Below are 20,321 nucleotides of genomic sequence, written 5' to 3' on the forward strand. Positions count from 1 at the left end.
TCTTCATGATGCCTTTGTGTTTAGGAAAGAGCAAGAGACATGCTAACTTGTACAGATTACATCTACCACAGACACTGCCTGAAAACACTAAGCAGCCTTCCTCCCTTTTCTAAAGGGGTCAAGGAGATGGATGACATCCTGAAGGGCAACAAAGAGACAAAGTGGGAAGTCCTGAAATGCAAAATAGTCAACCGAAAGCAAGTTAGGGAAAAAGAGAAACAAGGCTTTATGAAAAGTGCAAAGGATTGCTGAAGAAGGGGATGAGAGGGGGAAAGACAGGCACTAAACATCAAAGTAGCTAAACCATTATTTGTCTAAGGAACCTCAACTACTCCTAGAAACTTTAGCCATAAAAACACCCGTGCACAAAACAAGCATGATGAACAAAGTTTACTGAAGAGTAGACTGGAACAAGACTCAAAGCAGAAGAGATGATGGATGGGATTAAAAAAAAAAAAAAAATCAGACAAGCCTCAAGCCACTGAAGAGATACAGCATTTACAAGTAATACTTCTATTTACTAACCAAGAAGGAATCAACTGAACATTTCCAAAGACAACTATTGTCATTCAGAATAGTGTTTGCCCTATTAGCATGTACATCCTGATAGCAGGCTCCTTGATAACCTCACCTAGAGCAGCTGGCCTAACAAAACAAAAATCTGCAAGCTCAGAGAGTGATGTTTAACTGTGTTCTCATATAAGAACAGAAAAGTAAGATGCTGTCCATCACATTTTGCACGGAGAAAGCATGCCTTACAAGGTACTTAAGGTGCTCCTGCCCTCAGTCCACCCAAAGACTTAGAGAAGCAAAGGAGATGGGCAGAAAAATTCTGTTCCTTTTTTCCTGTTATAAAAAGCAAGTGTATTTTCCAGTCTTCCACATTTTTATTTGAAGTCACTTTGGATTATTAAAATATGGATGATTCAGATACTAAGGAATCAGCACTCCTGTCTACTTTCCCAACTAACAGGTAAATAGTTATCAACAAAATTTAAATAACTTGAACAAAAATATTAGATATCTGAATACATGGAAGTGAAACAACAGCACAATCCCAACAGCTCTGGTCACTTATTTAGGAGGACAAGCAAGCATGGAATTTCCAAAAGAGTTGTTTGTTTGTTTTTTAACATAACTGGTCCAGCTGGTGGTTATGTTAAAACCGGGCTATCAAGAGAAACATTTTTTCATGTCTTCTTTGTACAGCAAAAACAAAAAACCTAAGTATCTATACTCTGCAATTTAGCTTCTGGTACCAATAAACTATGCTCACATCTTATAAAGACAGATGAAAAATAACTTTTATTATAACATTACCTTTAGAAACTTCAGTTCATCTTTCAGTTTGTCCAAACGGGAAAAATACCTATTTTGTGTCCAATATCTGTCTTAAAGCAATATAGAATTCAAGTAAAAATTTCAGAAGTGCATGAGATTGAGAATAAATCTATATATTGTATTGTTTCATGGTAATGTTTGACGGGAAAAAACCCCAGAAAATTAAAAACTTTGCGTTTCTTAAGAAGTTTTAGTCTTTAAAACATGGATATTTTTTCCCCTCAAAAGCATCATTCTTACAGAGGGGAAGAGAAAGTAAGAACAAGTGAGAAAGAACAAGCAGGAGAAAACACTGAGCAAGAGACTGAGCAAGTGACAAAAAAGAGGTGCTTGAGAGATGAAGCACTTGAAAGGACATGGGAGAAAAAGGGCATGAGCAGAAGTTAGAAAATTGTAAAAAAAGAGCAAGTGAGAGTGAGGAATAACTAGAAGAAGAGCACAAGTGAAGAGAGCACAAGAAAACATGCATCAGAATTAAGCAGGAGAGTTAGCGAGAGAACGTTATCAAGTAAGACTCTGGTAGAGTGTGCCAACAATGCACGCAAGCAGGACGGCATCAGAGTGGGAACATTAGTGAGGGAATAAGCATGGAAGTTTGAGATAGCAACCAAAGTATGAGTGGGGGGGAAACAGAGAGAGAGACTGACAGAGGAGTGATTTACTACAGGAGGGGTGGCAAAAATTCCTCAGAATTATGTTCTCCATTAAGTAACAGTGCTATCAGAGCCAGTTAGCCAACCCCTGCCTCTTCTAGGCACCCTGTTCCTGTCCACCCACACAACCCATTCCATTATCTTGTCAAATGTCTGAGCAGCAGCATGGTGTACCAGGTCTGGGAACTGATCTGACTGAAAAGTAACCTGATTCTCCACCCCCACACACACCCAAATGTTATATATATAAAATTATGTATTTCAGCCAACTCAGTTTCCAAGTCTGATTCACTGGTTGGTCTTACAAACAGCTGTGCCAACACAAAGCAGGTGGGAACAAGCAGACAGAATCTGGAGAGAAGGGGAGCTGCTTAAGCTGTAACTGCCTTCAAAGAACTCCTTGTTGCACACTTTGCCTTAGAAAGACTCTTTCAACAATTTCCCTCAAAGTGCTTCAGTGGTTCTACATCTTGCAGCATGAACTTCACATCAGTTTGTTAGTACTTACGCTGTAAAACAAACACATATAATGTCATCAAATTCAATGAGATGTGAAAACAAGGAGTTGTTGCTCTTCATCTTTTTCCTTCTTTTTTATCAGTTATTTCAAATTTAGCATAGGTACAGTTTTGGGGACAGCAAGGTAATTTTCAGTAGCCCCAGAAAAACATATACAGATTTGGGTGGGTGGAAGGAGAAAAGGGTAGAAGGAAAAGGGGAAGAAAAATCAACGTTGCTTGTGTTTTTCTATGAATACTCTGCTCTTTGCTGTGCTGCCCTTCAGCATTCTCTCGGCACTGAAATTATGCACCAGCCTACGGTCTTACCTCATGCTAGAAGATGGAATTGATCTGGATGCTGGATGAAAAAGAGATAATGAAGGCTTCTAAAATTTCCCACAAATTTAAGAAGGTATAGTAGCAGAAGACCAATAGTTTCAAGGTTTACTTATCAGCTTGTGTCAGTTTGCTTCCCTTCACTGCCCCTACTACCAAGCAATGTCTCAAGACACTGTGACAAGTTTGATCAACTGAAACTAGAACACAGATTATTATTGTAGAAGAGTCGCATTTAAGACATTTAGCCAATTTTCCCTCATGAAAGCCAACGAAACCCAAGCACAAAAAAGTGTAGTTTACACAGCCACTATGAGCTTGCACAGGTAACCCACTGTTCCCCGAACTGTTCACTCTCAAGTGGTTGACCCATAAGGTTGAGAACTCAGCCCTACTAGATCAGGTGGAAGAGGCAGGAGCTTCTGTACTAGTAAGAGGAAGATGTTTCAATCATACAAACTAGGCAAATACCATATTTGCCTCAGAAAAAAAAATTATAAACGTCAAAATCACAGACTAAGTTAAGAAATGTTTAAGGCAGGGATGATACACAATTCTGTCTCTTTTACATATTTTGCAACACGATCTTTACTTACCACAGTCGAATGCCATTTTATTCATTGAACAGATGCTTATCATGTACATCAGGAGCATAGCACATGGAAAACAAAGCTATATAGTAAATGCCAGCTATATCATAAATGATACTATTCACTGAAATACTCCATCAGTTCTTCCTGAAACTGAGGTATGTGTATCAAATGGGCCAAGAAATTGCAAGTAAAACATGACTTTTTTTAAACACAAGCAAACTCCCTTTGGGAAAACTGAGTTTGAACTCTAATTCCCCCAAAATTTCGAAAGAAATCCTAAGTTCCTTGAGCAGACCTCTATCTGGATATGCTGAGTCACTCTCCAACCTTAAGAGACTCCTTCTCCGAGTTACATAGCACTCAGAATATAAACTCAAGTGAAATGCAACTGCAAATACACAGCATCCTGCTATTAAGACATAAGATGCTTAAACCCTTAACCTCAGCTCCACCCATTGCGTCACTGTGTAACTTTGGGCAAGTCACTTTACCTTTTCTGCTTTCATTCCCCCTGCTAAAAAGCAGCTTAGTAACATGCATTTATCTCCTGTTAGCAAGGCAAAAACTGCTTTGTGTATGGAAAGCAACATGAAGTTAAGTGCTGCACAAAATGCCAGAATCTCTGAAACCCCTCTTCCCACTGAAAAAACCAGGAACCCAGTGCTTTAGCTAACACTGCCAATAAACATGATACATAAATATTTCTAGGTTTGGTGGGGTCTTTTTCTGTACGCTAGAATCTAATCACTGAAAAACATTTCTCTTCTGCAAAATGCTAAAAGAATCTGTAAGCATTTGCTAGATTCAGGCACTAAAATGTTGCATCTGTGCAAAGGCCTATAAGAAAGTCACAATCCTGAGACTAAGTGCAAGGTCTGGACAGTGCAACTATTAACAACTTGTACATTAAAAAAATTTAAAAAATAATTTGTATTTATGCATCATGAAAGATAGACTGCCAAAAGCAAGAGAAAATTTTCCCATTTTTGTCAGTGTTTGAGTGCTTGACATAGTTTGGGAATTCTTATGGAAATAACTAACAAAGTGAAATGCAACTCTACAGAGGTACTCAAGATTAAAATATAAGGAGACAATGCTTACAACATATGGAATATAATGCATAGCTGTTTCCTCAAATACATAAATAAACTGGCACTTGCAGTTTGGGAGCTCATAGGTTTCAGAATATACATAATGACTAACACATAACTTAGAAATTGTATTCTGAGACCACTGTACGCTTGCTAAAAATTTATCTTGAGCTTCTGCCTCACCTCAAACCACAGATCTCTCAGACTGTTTTGTTTTATGCAAATAAAATTTTGCTTTGACATACAATGATTAAAATCAAGATTTTTTTTTTAAAGTAGCAGTAGTCCGGAGAAAGAGAACGAAAGCAAAGCATGTAAAGAATCCTTTATCAAAAAATACCAAGGGAAAATTTTTCAAATATGGAAGTCCAAAAATTAAACTCTTCATCCCATATTCAAATTCTTATATAGAAATAATTGCATATTCTCCTATTTCAATAAAATTAGTTAAGAACTACAAGACTCAAAACCTTAACAAAAAAGAGTGAGGCTGACAGCATGACAAAACAGTAGTTTAGGTACGTAGGCCTAAGATGACACTTTTGAAGTGAAAAAAAAAAAAGGTCTGATAAAAACATACAAGATGATGAATGACATAGGAAAGGTCAATTAAGTCCCCTCTCCCTCGTAACAAAGTTTGGAAATACACACTAGAGGGCAACAAATGTAAACTAAGGCCAAGGAAATCTTTTTCACAAACAAAAAAATTATTTACTGATCCCAATCCAAACATGTTCCTGATGCAAAATAAAAAAGGAAACTTTTTTTTTTAAGAACTAGAAATTATCGAGTTATCTAGAAAACAAAAAAAAAAATAAAAAGGAGAGACCAACCAAACCCCAAAAACTCCTATGCTTCAGAATATCAGTCTACCACGAACTTGTCAGTACTAGGAAAATGTTTAATAACATGAACTACTCCAATTTGGTGTTTCCTTTATATGAATATTTTTTGAATAAGCATCTATAAAGCTTCTTGAGATTATTTTTTTTCTGCTATTGAATAAAAGCCCCACACCCTACAAATACTAACACCATACACGCACACAAATTGTGGATACAGACTGATCATAGGTCACTGACCATCTCTAATGTTTCCAAACACAAAGCAGCACATGCATGCACTGGCAGAGCTTCCGAAGACCTCTTAAAAATGTCAGTTTGTCACATATGTATGTTCCTTTCCTTCACATACAAAACACTGAGCTGAATGTCCCTGTGTATCACTATATAGATTTTACCCTTACATTTCGCTTCCACTAGAACACTAGCTAAACTGAAGCAGACATATTTTAAAATATCTCCTTGCAATTAGAGATGTCGCATTTTTATAAATTGGGAAGAAGAGAGAATGATTTCAAAACATGATACTTGCTACTTGTGAACTATAGGTAGAACTTATTTTCTCATTTCTTGAAATAACTGGATGCTGGTTAAGAACATCTAGTAGAAAACCAGAATGATACACCTGTTTTATGGAGGTATACAACTATTTCCTTGAATTATAAGAGGAGGGGAAAAGAAGAATTTTTTAAAACTATACTTTAAAACAGAGAACTTGAGATAACACACATAACTTGGCCAACGTGTTTTCCTTGCTTTATTAACTTCTGTAAGAAATTAAACAGAAATATTGTCGCAAAAACTTGTATTTTGTTTTACTGCAATTGCTGGAAGTATGCAAATTAGGTAAAGGGGCAATAGGTATTATCTTCAAATCCACATTTAAAAAGTCTCTCCATTCCTACACAAGAAAAACATTACATAAGTTTCTAGTCCCCAACACATGAAGCAAAGCCAATCCTGATTTAAGAATGACAACAAAAGTTGTTGGTGTTATCATTAACCACTAAGGTAAGGCAGACAAGGACTGGTACTCCAGCAATATGTTTCCACATGTCCAACTGGATTTCTCAAGGTTTCAAAACTAAGCTCATAAAGTTTTAAAATGTCCATGCCGTGAACATGACTCTGGTTAATTTAACTCCACAGAGATACGTAAATGAAGGTTTTGATGGGTAAAAAGACTGAAACTAGACTCATATGGACAAAAGACTGAAACTAGACTCATATGGACACTGTGAACTGCAAATCATGATTGCACGCTGTGTAAAATACACAGGTGAAAATATCCCCAAACAAATCCTACAAAGACAGGAGAGAAACCCTCTTGTAAGGACCATATCAGATATCATTAATTATTTCCATTCACCCCTCCAGATTATTAGTTTTTAGACCTTCCATCATTAAGCTTTCGTACAACAGACTATCAAATTACAGTAACTCACAACCCTTTTTATTTAACAGAAGAAAAAACAAACCACAAACACATACACATTTACACAATGCGGTAACAAAAATGCTACATGGGAGAACATTAGGAATGAATGGGTATGCATCTCAAAGTCATGAAATCTCGATTAAATGGAGAAAGAATGATTTACTTAATGTGGTACAGTACAAAACAAAATGGAAATCAGATCCCAGCTAAGGTCTCTAAGTTGTACAACATCGCAAAATCAAACAATTTTTAACTATGCCCTTATAATACAACCTTCAACTATAGTTTATAACACAGTATCATATATACTCTTTCCACTCAGCCCTCAACATAAATGAATCATTTATGATGCTGTCTATAGTAGACATAGTTCACAGAAGACATTAATTCACTTAGAAACTAAGCTTGAAAAACTCAGCGTGTATTAAAAATAATAAACCATAGGGAAAAGTTTGAGGAGATGTAAGCGTCATTCAAAATGAAGCTGTAGTAACTGCATAGTTAACTGACCTCTCCCCAGAACTGCAAATACTAGTGCTTCTGATTTTGGAGGAAAGTGTAACATAAGTTTGTAGCCTTAGCATATACAGAACTTCAGCAAAAATCTGATTTTAATGGGGAGACATGGACAGATACATGCAATCGTGTACACGTTCAACATCTGCAGTAATGCTCATTTTCCTGCATAGGGCCTGCCATAAAAGTCTCAACTTCTGAAGGCACACTATGACATTGACAGGAAAGTCACCCTAAATATAGGAACACAAAATTGTAAGCTTACGAACATACGATCGTGGTGAAAAATGTACATTCAGCTGTGCTATTCCACAATGATGACCCAATATTTGTAGTATTTATGAATAACTTCTACAGAAAGGGAAACAGCCAAGATCCGCATGCAACAATCATTTATTGTAACATTGACAAAGACATTAATATATTTCAAACACTAACTTGCAATTTTTGGCATACCATTAAATTAATGCCTACTTATCCACAAGTTAGAAAGAATAACAACAAAGAACCCAGAATCAGACATAATCCATGAAAGTTACTGAGCTTCCAAAATCAATCAGATTTTGAAAGAGTGCGTTAGAAACTGATTTGTCTGTAATGGAACACATACCCTATATGTATTTCATGTATAATTCCTATAAAATTGTATTAAAAAAAAAGAATATATATGGTTATATACCTATAAGTAGGAAAAAAATCTGTAGTTACAACTGGACAGACCAGAGATCAGTGTAAGGAAATTCATAGTCTTCAGGAAAATATAGAATTGAGTAACTACTAATACATTAGCTTTCCTATCTGACAATATTTTTTCCTCTTTTTACCCCTTCCTTCAGTTTAAACAGTAGACTGACAGCATGGACACAAAACTATTTCCTCTACAAAGGAAGCAGATATGCTATGCTCTGATTGGCTCATCAGCAACAGGTTCACTGTCAAAGTAAATGAGAAGTTATTAGCAATTTACATAGTTCACAGGAACATAAATTAAGATTTGAGCACATATAGGTAAATACAATTTTGAATTAAAAAAAAAAAATGTTAGCTACCTGTGTTTGAAGCCGGGAAGCCAAAAACCAATGAACAATAGGTTTTCAGGACACTAGAATTTAAAAGTCTCACTGGCAAGTTTGATCTAATAACTAAAATGTATTTAACCATGATTGTGAGAACTAGTCATTCTACGCGTTTGATTTTTTCCAGTAACTCATCAAAATTCACTCTAAATTATTCCAATTATATTTTGAAAGAATAACTCTGCCACCAGTAATCAATTTGTACATTCCCATTCCTCTCTTATTTCACCGTCCAAACAGTTACTAAGAAGAAAGAGGAAACTTTTCAACAGATAGATGTATTAATACATTATTAACTATTCCTTTAACTGACTTAAAACACAGCCTATTTTTATTTGCCTCTGGGGGAAAAGAAAAAGGAGGGGAAAGAAAAATAGAAGGTTTTGGAACTTTATGTAACACATAAATTGAAAGCTTGGTTTCTCACAACTGGAACAAAACTGATACTTAATGGAATTAATTTCACTTTCATTTACCCAGTTTCACTTTCAGATATTTAGTGCTACTAAGACCCTGGAAACTTTGCGAGGAGTATGCTTACAAGTAAGTGCTAGCTTATGTTATTTTAATTACAGAAACATTTTCACTGCTTTTAAGAAATGCTATATTCAGAGCTGAAATTAAACTGATTATGTCTTCACACAAGGTAACTGAAATAGCTTACTATCTAGACTTCAGAGACTGCAGAGTATTTACACTGTATGGACAGAAGCAGAGCTGGCTGGGAACTACCTCCCACACTTCCACTAACCCTTCAGTGGGTATTCTCCCTGTAAATTGTATGGACAGGATATTTCGGAATGAATGAGGATATGATAACGTCACTACCTTTCATATTGAGCCACCCCATCTCTGTCCTTTTCAACTGTGGAAAAACTCGCCTATCCTTTAGGGATTAGGGAGGTGAAGGAAAATAAGAAAAAAAGGGGGGGTAGGGAGGCGGGGAGCAAGAGAGGGGAAAGGAAACCTTATGGAGACAGTGGGACTTAGTCTGTCCCATCACTATGTGCTTTCCAGTCACAGAGGAGCTCCTTTTTTGATCTGTGTTCTCAGACAATTAAGACATAAGTAAGCACCCACAGATACTGGACAAGACACATATATATGAGTACTAGAAGAAATAGAGCTAAACTCCAAATAAAGCTGAAGTACTAGAAACCTATTCTAAAGTAATGAAATACATTTGTACTAGCAAAAGCAGTTGAGTTATTTTTTCAGTCATGCTTGGATAAAACAGAATCAAACCCAGAATTCTGCCTTCCTTCGACATACGGGGAAAAAAGATAACCAGTGGATATCAATTACAAATGGTTACATTAATTGTTACACTCAACTAAGGATTAGGTCAGTGCAATTCTACTGGTACATTGTGTCACCTCAAAGAGAGAGTACTAAATAACCATACATTTTGAATATGTATTTCTGGAAGTAACAATTGTTTCTAATTAGCAAAAGTTTCTCCAGTGTTTTTACACGATCAATCAACTGCAGTTCCCATAACTCTCCTCTTGAAGGACCCACAGAGGTGAGGAAGAAAAAGGAGAGTATTCCCCTTCTCAGAATGTCTTGTTTACTTTTTTCCCCCACTCCTAAGTCTACAAGAAAGGCATGTTCGCTCCGAAAGGCTTTTTTGTATTATTTCAAATAGTCTTAGAGCAAAAAAGAAGTTTCACTGCATAAATGTATCATGTCTTTGAGACTTCTTAAAGTCTGATTAGCAAAAAAGTTATTACATAAATGAAAAAAAAAGATGTTTCTTACCAAACTCTTACTGAAAAAAAGAGATGAAACTGTAAACTTAACAAATAATCTATTGTACTCTGTTATAAAGACAAAAGCAGCAGTTCTCTGTAAATAATCCTATTCTACAACAACAGATCTATTTACTAAAGGATTTCAGAAGTTATACAAGTCTCCCGTGCTCCCATAAAACAGAGATATCAGAAAGTTTTTGACTTCACTTCAGACAATAGTTCTCCACATGGCACTAAAAAGTACCATAGAAAGACTAAACACATACCAGTCTTCAATTCTTACTCAAAAACTTAAGCTGTAACAATAACTTTCAACCTATGGCCTCGTAGCCAGGGCTAAAAACACCTGAAATAAAGAGGTTTTAAGAGGAATGCTGAAAAGAAAATCTAATTATAGCAACAAAATTGCTTCTTTGGTAACAGTACGTTTTAGTCTTCAAATCACCACCCATTTCAGTTCCGATGAAACTGTAAAATGCTACCGTGGCAAATAAAGGTATAGTTTTTCATGCGTTTCATTAACTAGCCTTTTTACATACTACCATATGACCAGGTGCTACAGTTTCAAACATGCTAGAATAACCTAAAAGGGACTTCTTCTCTTTATGTTAAGGTATTGACTGACTCATTTGAACTAAAATGTCAAAAATCTCACAGTAAGTCCACTAAGGCAAAGCCTAATAACAGATTTAACCTAGACACATGCTTCTGCACAAGGCCCTATCAGAATTAAGATTATAAAATGTGACATACATGTTAGCAAGTATGCCCTAATTAAATGTAACCTTAAAAGCTTAGACAAGGCACACAGTTTTTACAAGACACTAGTCACGATTTTCTACTTTGTGTAAACCATCAACCAGTTTGTTAGAAGTCATTTATGGTCATCACATGTTAATTCTGACTCTACGCAAAACCCACATACTTAAAAATTGATAAATTCTTGATGACTACCTCATTATTTTACACAAGTAAGAGAATACTACCCATAAATTGACACTGAAATAGAGAACTCTGGGCTGCTATTAGGTAAAATTATCCTTGTTGCGTCTTCTCCGCACTGCCCAACATGGGGGAGGGGATTCCAATGACAAGTTCTAAATCCACCCAAGTATTGATTCAGGAACTGTAACATTGCTGCTAATGCAACAAACTGTCTTTCTTACCTATTTGCCTGGAAACAGTATTAAACTATTGCCATATGTAAATGCATACACAATAACTTAATAGAAGGAACTGCCCTCTTTTCCTGATTTAAGAAGACCATGCTCTTTATTCAATTTTGAACAAGATACACTTGCTTTACTCAAAGACTATTAAAAAACCACAAACTAAACTTGATAAGCTTCATAAACTTTGACAGAATTTTTAATTCACAGCAGAAAATGTAATTTAACACATCACACGAATTCTACTTCAGACTGGAAATAAAAACACTCTAGTTTAAATAATTCGTATAAGCCAAAAACATGAAGCGTAGCCTACAAAAGTAGTCTACATATAAACACACATCAAGTTCACCAAATACACATAGATAATAGTTAACAAATACTAGCTCATACTCGGAGTTATTTTCAGTGTTATTATTCTAATTCTATAAAGTATAATTAATTTTCCAAAAATATCCAACCTACAGAGGTTGGGGGGAGGAGGGGCTTGGAGAAAAAGAGAAACAAGTTTACCAAAACTTTTTAGGGCTACAGACCAATGAGATAAGTTAAGTTCTGCTTGGGTACAGGCAGATAAATAAATATTGCTACAAACAAAATGTTTGCTTTTTTATCACCAGACATCACTGTCGTATTCTTCAGCTTTACACCATTTTTCTTAAGGAGAGGAGAATGAAATACCAAATAACAAAAGAAGTTGTTAACAACTTCTTATCTAGAGCCCCCCCCATGGCACTATATTCGTGTAAGTATGATTATATATATCTACTGGCCAAAGTTCACAGCACACTCTCATATGGATTAAAACAGTAGGTTGTCAAAAACATGCTTGTTGATTTATTTTGTAGTCAGATATTCTGTCTTTGTTAATTTTAAAGAACAATTAATGTTTATTTCCCCCAATGACTGTAGAGTAATAGGAGAACTAAGCAACAGCAGCAATCTAGACACATGATCAAAGAACCCCTACATAGTCTTTGGACAGACTAAACTGAAAACTTCAAAGCTGACTGAGATTCAAAAATGCACCAATTTCGAAATTTCAAATTACAGTACTTTTAATTGCATTTTCTGATTTTGTGGCGGCGGGAGGGAATGCCACTCCAGAGAAGGAGCAGCCTATGTATCAGATGAGGTCTCCAATTTCTTCAGCAACACAAAGCTCAATCCCTAAAAGACTGCAGCCAGCTATTAAAATATAGAAGCGCCCGTGTGTCCCTGCGCCTATTCCCAACCGCTTCTCCCTCCTCTTCTCCACCCCCCCCCCTCCTCCCCGCCCTGATGACAGTCATCTCACACAGGTACTCCTTCCACATCGGCCTCCAACTTCCCTACCTACCACACCAGTCCCTCACAGGGCGGCGGGGGGGGGGAGGGGAGAGGGGGCAGGGGCACCTAAAAGCCTCCACCACAACAGGTGCCGGCTCAGCTGAAGGTTCAACTCCTGACGCCCTCCTCTCCTTGCCTCCTTCTCCCTTCTCTCTGGCTCCCAGGCCGGGGCGAGACCTCGCACCCGCCCACCGCAGGGCGTTGCGCATAAGAGCCAGAGGATCCAAGCGAGCTCCCTTCCTCCATCGCCGGTCCCGCTGCCCTCGCCGCCGCTCCGCTTCCCAACCCGCGAGCGACAGCCTCTCCCGGACGCCGAGGGGGGAAAAGGGCCGCAGAGGCCGCGGCGCCCGCCGCTGCCCCCCGGCCGTGCCCGGCCCGCTCCGGGAGGGGGCGGCGGTAGGGAGGGCGGGGGAAGAAGGCCAGGTCCAAAGCCTGGTCCGGGTCCCGGCCCTGCCAGCCCCGGCCCGGGGCTCGGCGGGTCCCTGCGCTCTCCCCACCTCCTCTCTCTAAGATGGCAGCGGAGCTGCCCCCTGCGCTGCGCCCCCCTCGACCGCGCCGGGCCGGGAGGTGGCACCAGCTCGTCCCGCTGCGCAGCTCCCCGCCACCGGCTGAGGCGTCTCACTTACCCGTGTGGGGGGCGGCGCGGGCCCTGCGCCTCCGGCCCGGCTTCTCCCGGTTGAGGCCTCCTTCCCTCGGGCGGCGGGCGCAGGCAGGGCGAGGAGCGAACGCTTCCCCCGGCCTCGGCCAGGGGCCCCGGCGCGGCAGCGCCTCCCTCTTGTGCGCTCCGCAGTCCGGCCGCCCCGCCGCGCTCGGGCCCGCACGGCTGGTCGGCGGTGCCGGTGCCGCGCGGGGGGCACCGGCCGCGGGGTCTCTCCGCTGCGCGCCTTCCTCTCTGGGCGGCGAAGAGGAGAGGGAGCGGGGAAGAGAGGGAGGGGGGGGCCCGGCCCGGCCCGGCGGGCGGATCCGCGGCGCTTCCTGGCCGGGCTGGATTTTCTATCGCTCACAAAATGGCGCGCGTTCCAAACCTGCGCAGCGCCCGGCGGCAGCAACGGCAGGGCCCGGCCTCACCTCGGCTCGGCGGCGGTGGCGGCGGCGGCCTGAGCCCCGGCCAGGCAGCGCGGGGACAGCGGCGGGCGGGCGAGCGAGCGAGCGGGCGGGCGGGGGGAGGAGGAGGAGGAGGAGGAGGAGGTGGTAGGAGGAGGGGGTAGGGGGGAAGCGCAGCGCCGTACCGAGCCCCCGGGAACTCCTCGCTCCCTCCCTCTCTCCCCCGCCTGCCAGCCTCTACCTCCTCCCCCTCCCTCCCTCCCCGCCCGCTCCTCCTTCCCTCCCTCTCCCGCCCGCCCTCACCGGCTTTGCCCGGGCGCTGCGCCGCGCCGACCCCGCTCCCTTCCCGCACCGCCACCGCCGCCTCGAGCCTCTCCTCGTCCGCGCGGGACGGGCTTCTCGCGTGTCCCCGCCGGACCCTCGGGGGACAGTTTAGGGGTTTTTTGATTTTTTTTTTTTTTAGGGTGTTCTTTCGTTTTCTTGTGCGACAGCGTCTCTCGGGATGGACGTGGGAAAGAGGAGAGGGGGTAGAAAAATAATAATAATAATAATAAATAATAATTAAAAAAAAGATTCAGGCGGGAAGAGGGTTTTTATTTAAAAAAAAAAAAAAGCGCTAACTGACAAAATGGCGACGGGGCGAGCCTGTTTCTATGGCAACTGTCAATCACGCGGCCCAGCCGCCCCACCCCGGGACGGGCGGGAGACGGCGCTGACGTGGGGAGGGCGGGGACGAGAGCCAGGGGTGAAGGGCGGGCCCCGGTCGCCTGGGCAACCGCTGCCCCCCCCCCCTACCCCGGTCCCCCCCCCCAGGTCTGTGACGGTAGCCGTGTGACCGCGCCGCTGAGGGCCGGGATGGCCCCGGCGCGGCGGGGGCCTTGGGGAGGCGGCGGGGTGGGGCGGTGAGGCCGGTAACGGCGCGGGGGGAGGAGGGGAGCGACTGCCCTTGCCCCCGCCGCACGGCGGACGCCCGGGGGAGGACGGGGGTGGGCGGCCCGCCATCACCGCCGCCCCACCGGGAAACGGCGGCGCCTTCCCCGGCCGGCAGGGGGCGCCGGCAGCGCGGCGGCCGGGCCGGGCCGGGCCGGGTCGGGCGGCGACGGAGGAGGGAGCGGGGCGCGCCTGCCGCCGCGGGCCGGGCCGGGCCAGGCCGAGAAGGCCGGGCCGGCCGCCGTGTGGGGAGGTTTCCCGTCTACCCCCCTCCGCCCTGGGGAGGGCCGCGGGGTTGCTGAAGGCCGCACTGTCACGCGGGAGCAGCGGGGTGATGTGTCCGGGGGACTCGGGCGGGCAGGGGTCCTCTTCACCCTCCCCCTCTAAACCATAAAGATATTCCCCAAAAAAAGAGAAAGGAAAAAAAACAAAACACTAAGAAGTTGCCTCGTCTGGCAGGCGCGGTGTGGGTGAGCTCTGTGAAGGGAGCCCGGGGTTGCAGTAATTGCAGAGCGGAGTGGAGTTGCGGCGTCGATGCAGCCAGCCTAAATCTGTGCAGGGATTTTTTTTTTTTTTTTATGGAATGCCCACAAAGATCAAAAAGTAGAGTATGGCCTTTATCTAATACTTTAATTCTAACATGTGATACTTTAATCTAGTCATTTTAGTTCACAGCCAGCCTCCTTGAAGAAATTAGGACATATTACTAACACTTGTTCCATTTGCTTTTCTTCCTATTTAATATTTTTTATCTCAGCTTAAGAGGTGGAAATAAGCAGCCAAAGAGAGGGAGACAGGTGCAGCAACAGCTAAAGCTATAGGTCTCCTAAATAATTTAAGCATTGCTTTACAAATGCAGTATTACACGCCATTCAACCAAGCCAAAATTTTGGTGTGGATGAAAATAGCAGTCCAGAGTCCCTCCACCTTCAGCCACACGGTCCCTCTGCCTCTTTCTTTTCTACATCAGCAGGATCAAACTAACCAAAACACCCATCTGAAATAAAAAGTTCTCTGTATGGCTAGGAGAAATACTGATGCACAGGAGACAGCAGGAACACGTGGCGAGGGAATTGTGGGACCACCCCACCGAGTAACATCACGGTGTTAGATTAAATCACCCATGAAATTGCATCTTAAAGCCATGGTAGGTGTCTGGAAGCACCATGATTTAAACAGTCATTTCTCATTCCCCTCAGCCCCAGAAAGATTGAGAGGTCACTTTGAGCTGCTTTTGACACTTCTCTCTTTGCCTTCGAGTATGACCAGAATGCAGCTCTTACCCCGCGATGAGGAAAGCCAACACGTGTGTTCTGCAGCGTAACAAAGTCCCACAGGATCGCCTGCTTCTACCCAGGGACTCCCAAGTTAGTATCATCCTGTTTTGGCCTAGAGTACCTGCACACACAGTGTATTGTACAGGAAATCCAGAACATAGAGAAAAGTACTGGCAGTCTTGCATATGCTCTGCCCAATTCACCTGCAAGGAAGGGCAGCTCTTCTTTTGGGGACAGTGGAGTCCCTCCCTATGAGGGTTTTGTAAACCTTGCTAAAATCTCTGCCATTCTGTGTGAATGGTGATGTGTAGTGGCGGAATAATTTCTCTGTTCAATGTAGGTAACTACAAAGCTCATAGAAAGTAGTCACACTGTTGACCGTATTAGAGTATGTTAGAGCATGTAACTTGTTGGGGTTTGGGTTTGGGTTTTTTTGTGCTAACACTTGAAAATATTACAGAGTTTTCATGAGTTTGTGCACTTGCTCAGTAGTCCTTTACTTTTATTTTGCTGTCTGTACCCAAGCTTATGGTATGCAGCAACTTGGGCTGAGATAAAATGTCTTTAAAAGGGGATGGCCTTTTTTTTTAATTTTATTCTCCAACACAAACAACTAAATATTTTTTCTTGTTAATGTTATCTTGATAATTAATAACCTCTATAGTTTTTCTCCTGTACAACAGTATTCTCTTAAATGTCCACTTCATTAAAAGCATGTGTACACACTACAGATGGTCTACAACATTTTCTGTTTAGGTCCTCAACAGCTAAAGTGTTGAAGTTGATAATCTTTAAAATTAAGGAACAAGGCTGTTGCAAACTGCAGTTCTACCAGAATCCTCCTCCAGCCACAGAATTTGGGATTAGAGCTGGTGTCAGGATGGACTTGCTTGTCTGTATGGGTTGGGAGGAGGACTTGTATCCTCTGCTTCCAGTAGGTTTAGAGCTAGGGTTAGGGATCTGAGCACCTTCCAGGCTGGGACTCTACCAGAATCCTGCCTCACCTGGAAACATAGCACACTGATGCTAGGGTGGGAGCAGGACAGACCTTTATTTTAGCACTGGGAGCTAGGAGTCCTCTTTTTTGCTGCAGATATGGCTAGGGTAAAGGTTGGGTCTAGCATTTGGGAAGTGAGCATCTTCCAGGCTGGGACTCAGCCAAAATCTTGCTCCATCCAGGGAAGTTTTGTTTTGATTTTAACACGAGGTCAGCCTCCTGATCCGTTGTGTAACACACCCCACAAATAGTTGTCCTGAAGTAATCAAGAAGTTGGTATTGCATAAATGTGGGGTGGGAGTAAGGAACAGAAGATGAGGGTACATTTTAACTGGCCAAAAGAAAATATGACAGCAAGAGATATTACCTTGTAAGAGATCAGCTTTGGGGAGAAGTAGCTGAGATGGAATATTAATATAGAAACTGAAGATGGAGCACTCAGAAATAGTCTGCGATCTGTAAGAAGGGGATCCAAATACTTGCTAATTTCTTATACTTTGTTCAACATAACAGCAAGTTATTGCACCTTTTTTTTTTTCTTTAGGAAGGGACTGTCAAGAGGGGAAAGACTGACAGTCCTTTTTTTTATTAACTCTTCATCAAAAAACACCTGGAATAGGTTAGACAGTATTTCAGTGTCACACTTGAAAATAGGAGTTCGCATACATTCTTTATGAATTAGTAGACAGGCTCCTAAGAAATACTTGGTTTTCTCTTCCTAAGAGACAAATCCCTCAGAAAGCTGTGCATTTTGGGCCAAAAAGAACAATAATCAGAAAACTTGAGAAAAAATAAGGAAAAAAAAGTACATAAAAAATGAGGAGGAATGAATACAGTATGGAGAAATAACATCTAAGAGAGAAAATAATATAGAATCATAGAATCATTTAGGTTGGAAAAGACCTTTAAGATCACCAGGTCCAACCGCAAACCTAGCACAACAGTCTAGAGAAATAGAACAGATGTATTACAACAAAACAGTATAAAAGTTTTCTTAGTTCAGTAGCTACAAGGTAATGCGATACACAACATTCAAAACATTAGATTACAGTATCTTAAAGGTACAGAAATTTACCTTACAGTCAACCTTAGTTGACTAGTCTGCCTCTCCTGTCTTTCAGTATGATTATGCTGAGAAATATCGTCCTTCCTGTTTTCCTCTTTTTTTTGGTGTGCATGTACATCTGTGCTGTCAACAAAGTAGACTTAGGACCAGTGCAGAAATGGTTGTAATCGGAACTTAAAGAATCCAAGAGCTCCCAAAGGTGCAGGACTACCACAGAAGGTATGCTATAGACATAAAGGGTTTTCCAGAGTGATGGCTATTGTTATTATTGGTATTTGGGGGAAAAAACACAGACTTTGTCATCTAGGTGAAGAATTATAGAATATGTTATAGCAGATGAATATAAAATAATAAATAAGTATTTGTGTGTTCCTATTTACTTTCTGTTTTACAAAAGAAATAGATTAAAGCAATCAATAAATCAAAGGGAAAAACTGAAAATTACGTAACATTATTTTCACCCTTTAAGTCTTCTACCCCGTAAAGATTAAAAAAGAATTACTCATTAGGTCTGCTTGGATTGTAATTGTGTTCTTCAAAATTTCTGGTAGTGAAAGCTACTGTGCAAGAGACAGTACTGAAGTGGATGGACTATTGGTGTGCTAATTACATCCACAGTGGCCAGTTCTGCTCATTTATTTGTTGATTCATTTGTTTGCCTCTGATTATGGGCATAGTCTACAACTCTGCATATGATGCCAGATTTACTTACCTGGGTTCCCAGATGTTGGAAGCAATAAGTAATTTCAGAACCATCCTTGCTTCCTGTCAAAGATTACCAGGACTTCACAACTCTTGACTTATGAATGTGTACTCACATAACTAGTATTTTCAAATAGCTTTTGAGTTATTCAACACAGAATTCTGCCAGTCATAGACTTAAAGCAGTATAGTTGTGTCAGTAGTCATTTTTGTAGCCTTCTGAGCACACATTATATCAATAAGACCATCTCTACCATTTTGTGGGTGAAGACATTTTCCTAATTAAGGGTCTAAGTACTTCCCAAGTCTATGGAAACTGCTCGGTATCTTATCAGCTTAGTTTCCTCTCCTTGCCACACCATTGCTTGGTAGTGGAGTGTGACCTTGGGTAATACATCCTGGTTTTTCCCTTTTCAACGTTGCTGCATCGAATAGAGGGGCCCATACATTCTGGAAGTCTTCATTCTGTGTTCCAAACCCTAAAAAGCCCTTGTAGCCAAGCAGTTTTTCCTTTGGAGTGTGTGCATTTCTGTCTAAACTACAGACTTCTTTCACACCAGTCATGGACACTCTGACCTTTCCAAGGCTTAATGTTTGTACTTTGAGTAGATGTTTCAATCTAGAAGGTTTGTTATGCTAGCAGCAATTCAAATAATCCTTAGTATCCTGCACATCCTCTGCAAGAGTGGCCTTCTTAGGCCAGCAGACCCACCTTAGAAGATCTTCAGAAAGGATTTCTTCATAATATAGCAAAAAGATTATGATGTCAGCTGTTCTGTTAACTTGTGTTTCTCAGGCAAAGCCACTATATAGCTCAATCCCTTTGGTGCTAGGCCACAATCTGAAGTTAAGTCCCAAAAGAAGTTCTTCTCTCCGGGTTACATCATTAACACTTCAGAGAACGCCATGGCAGCTCTCAGACAGACTTAATTCTAAATCAAACCATCATCTGGAGTGAGCAGCTTGTGTTTCGCCTGTCAAAAAGGTGCTGCTAAGTAACTAATGTGGTCCATCTCTTTTTAGGCCAGAGAGGTTGCCATGGTAACCTATTCGAATGTAGATAGATACACTTTTGAGTCATCATCGGAGCCCGGCTTTGATAGTACAGGGTTTGGATTGACAGCCAGTACTGCATATTGTGTAGGTTGGCACGCCTCTGGACCAGAAGGTCCTGGAATTGCCGCTGTTGCTGCCGGATGAAGCTTGCTACGGAAAAAATTGTGCGACTCCCTGAGTTTTCTCTGATATTCTCTTGAATGGCAGTGATGTATTCCTTGGTGTTCAAACTCTATAAAGAGGCAGGTTGAAGATCACACTCCTAAGTATGACAAGTTCCTCACTCCAATTTCAAAGTCCTTCCCCAGAACAGTGGAATTTTGGGGGGAAAAAGCCTCTAGGAGAGAGGCTGTGTTACTTGTTTTAGGGGAAACGTCTATTTTAAAGTTGTTTCACAGAAGTTCTCCTGCAATCACTTTCCATGATAAATACATTTGTAAGAGTGCAGAACAGTTTTCTGTTAAAATCAGGTGTCCTGAAGAATTATGATTCTTTAAAATTTTGCAAATCAAGTGCTACAATGTCAAGTATTTCCCCTTTGGGAACTCCTCTACATCCTCAGTTTCCAACTTCTAGAGGGATCTGCTTTCGCTGTGTTAGGAGAGATGAAA

At 41.6% G+C, this 20,321-nt stretch overlaps 1 protein-coding gene across 1 annotated transcript in view; it reads right to left on the reverse strand.

Moving 5' to 3' along the window:
• The window catches only part of DYRK1A (dual specificity tyrosine phosphorylation regulated kinase 1A), a 92,229-nt gene extending 78,296 nt beyond the window's left edge, over nucleotides 1–13,933 (reverse strand). The window contains exon 1 of the mRNA XM_054188978.1: nucleotides 13,265–13,933. The gene's annotated coding sequence lies outside the window, so the exon portion shown is untranslated. The remainder of the gene's footprint in view (nucleotides 1–13,264) is intronic.
• Nucleotides 13,934–20,321: the final 6,388 nt, after the last annotated feature.

Source organism: Rissa tridactyla, chromosome 1 (genome assembly GCF_028500815.1).
Source record: "Rissa tridactyla isolate bRisTri1 chromosome 1, bRisTri1.patW.cur.20221130, whole genome shotgun sequence".
Taxonomy (NCBI): domain Eukaryota; kingdom Metazoa; phylum Chordata; class Aves; order Charadriiformes; family Laridae; genus Rissa; species Rissa tridactyla.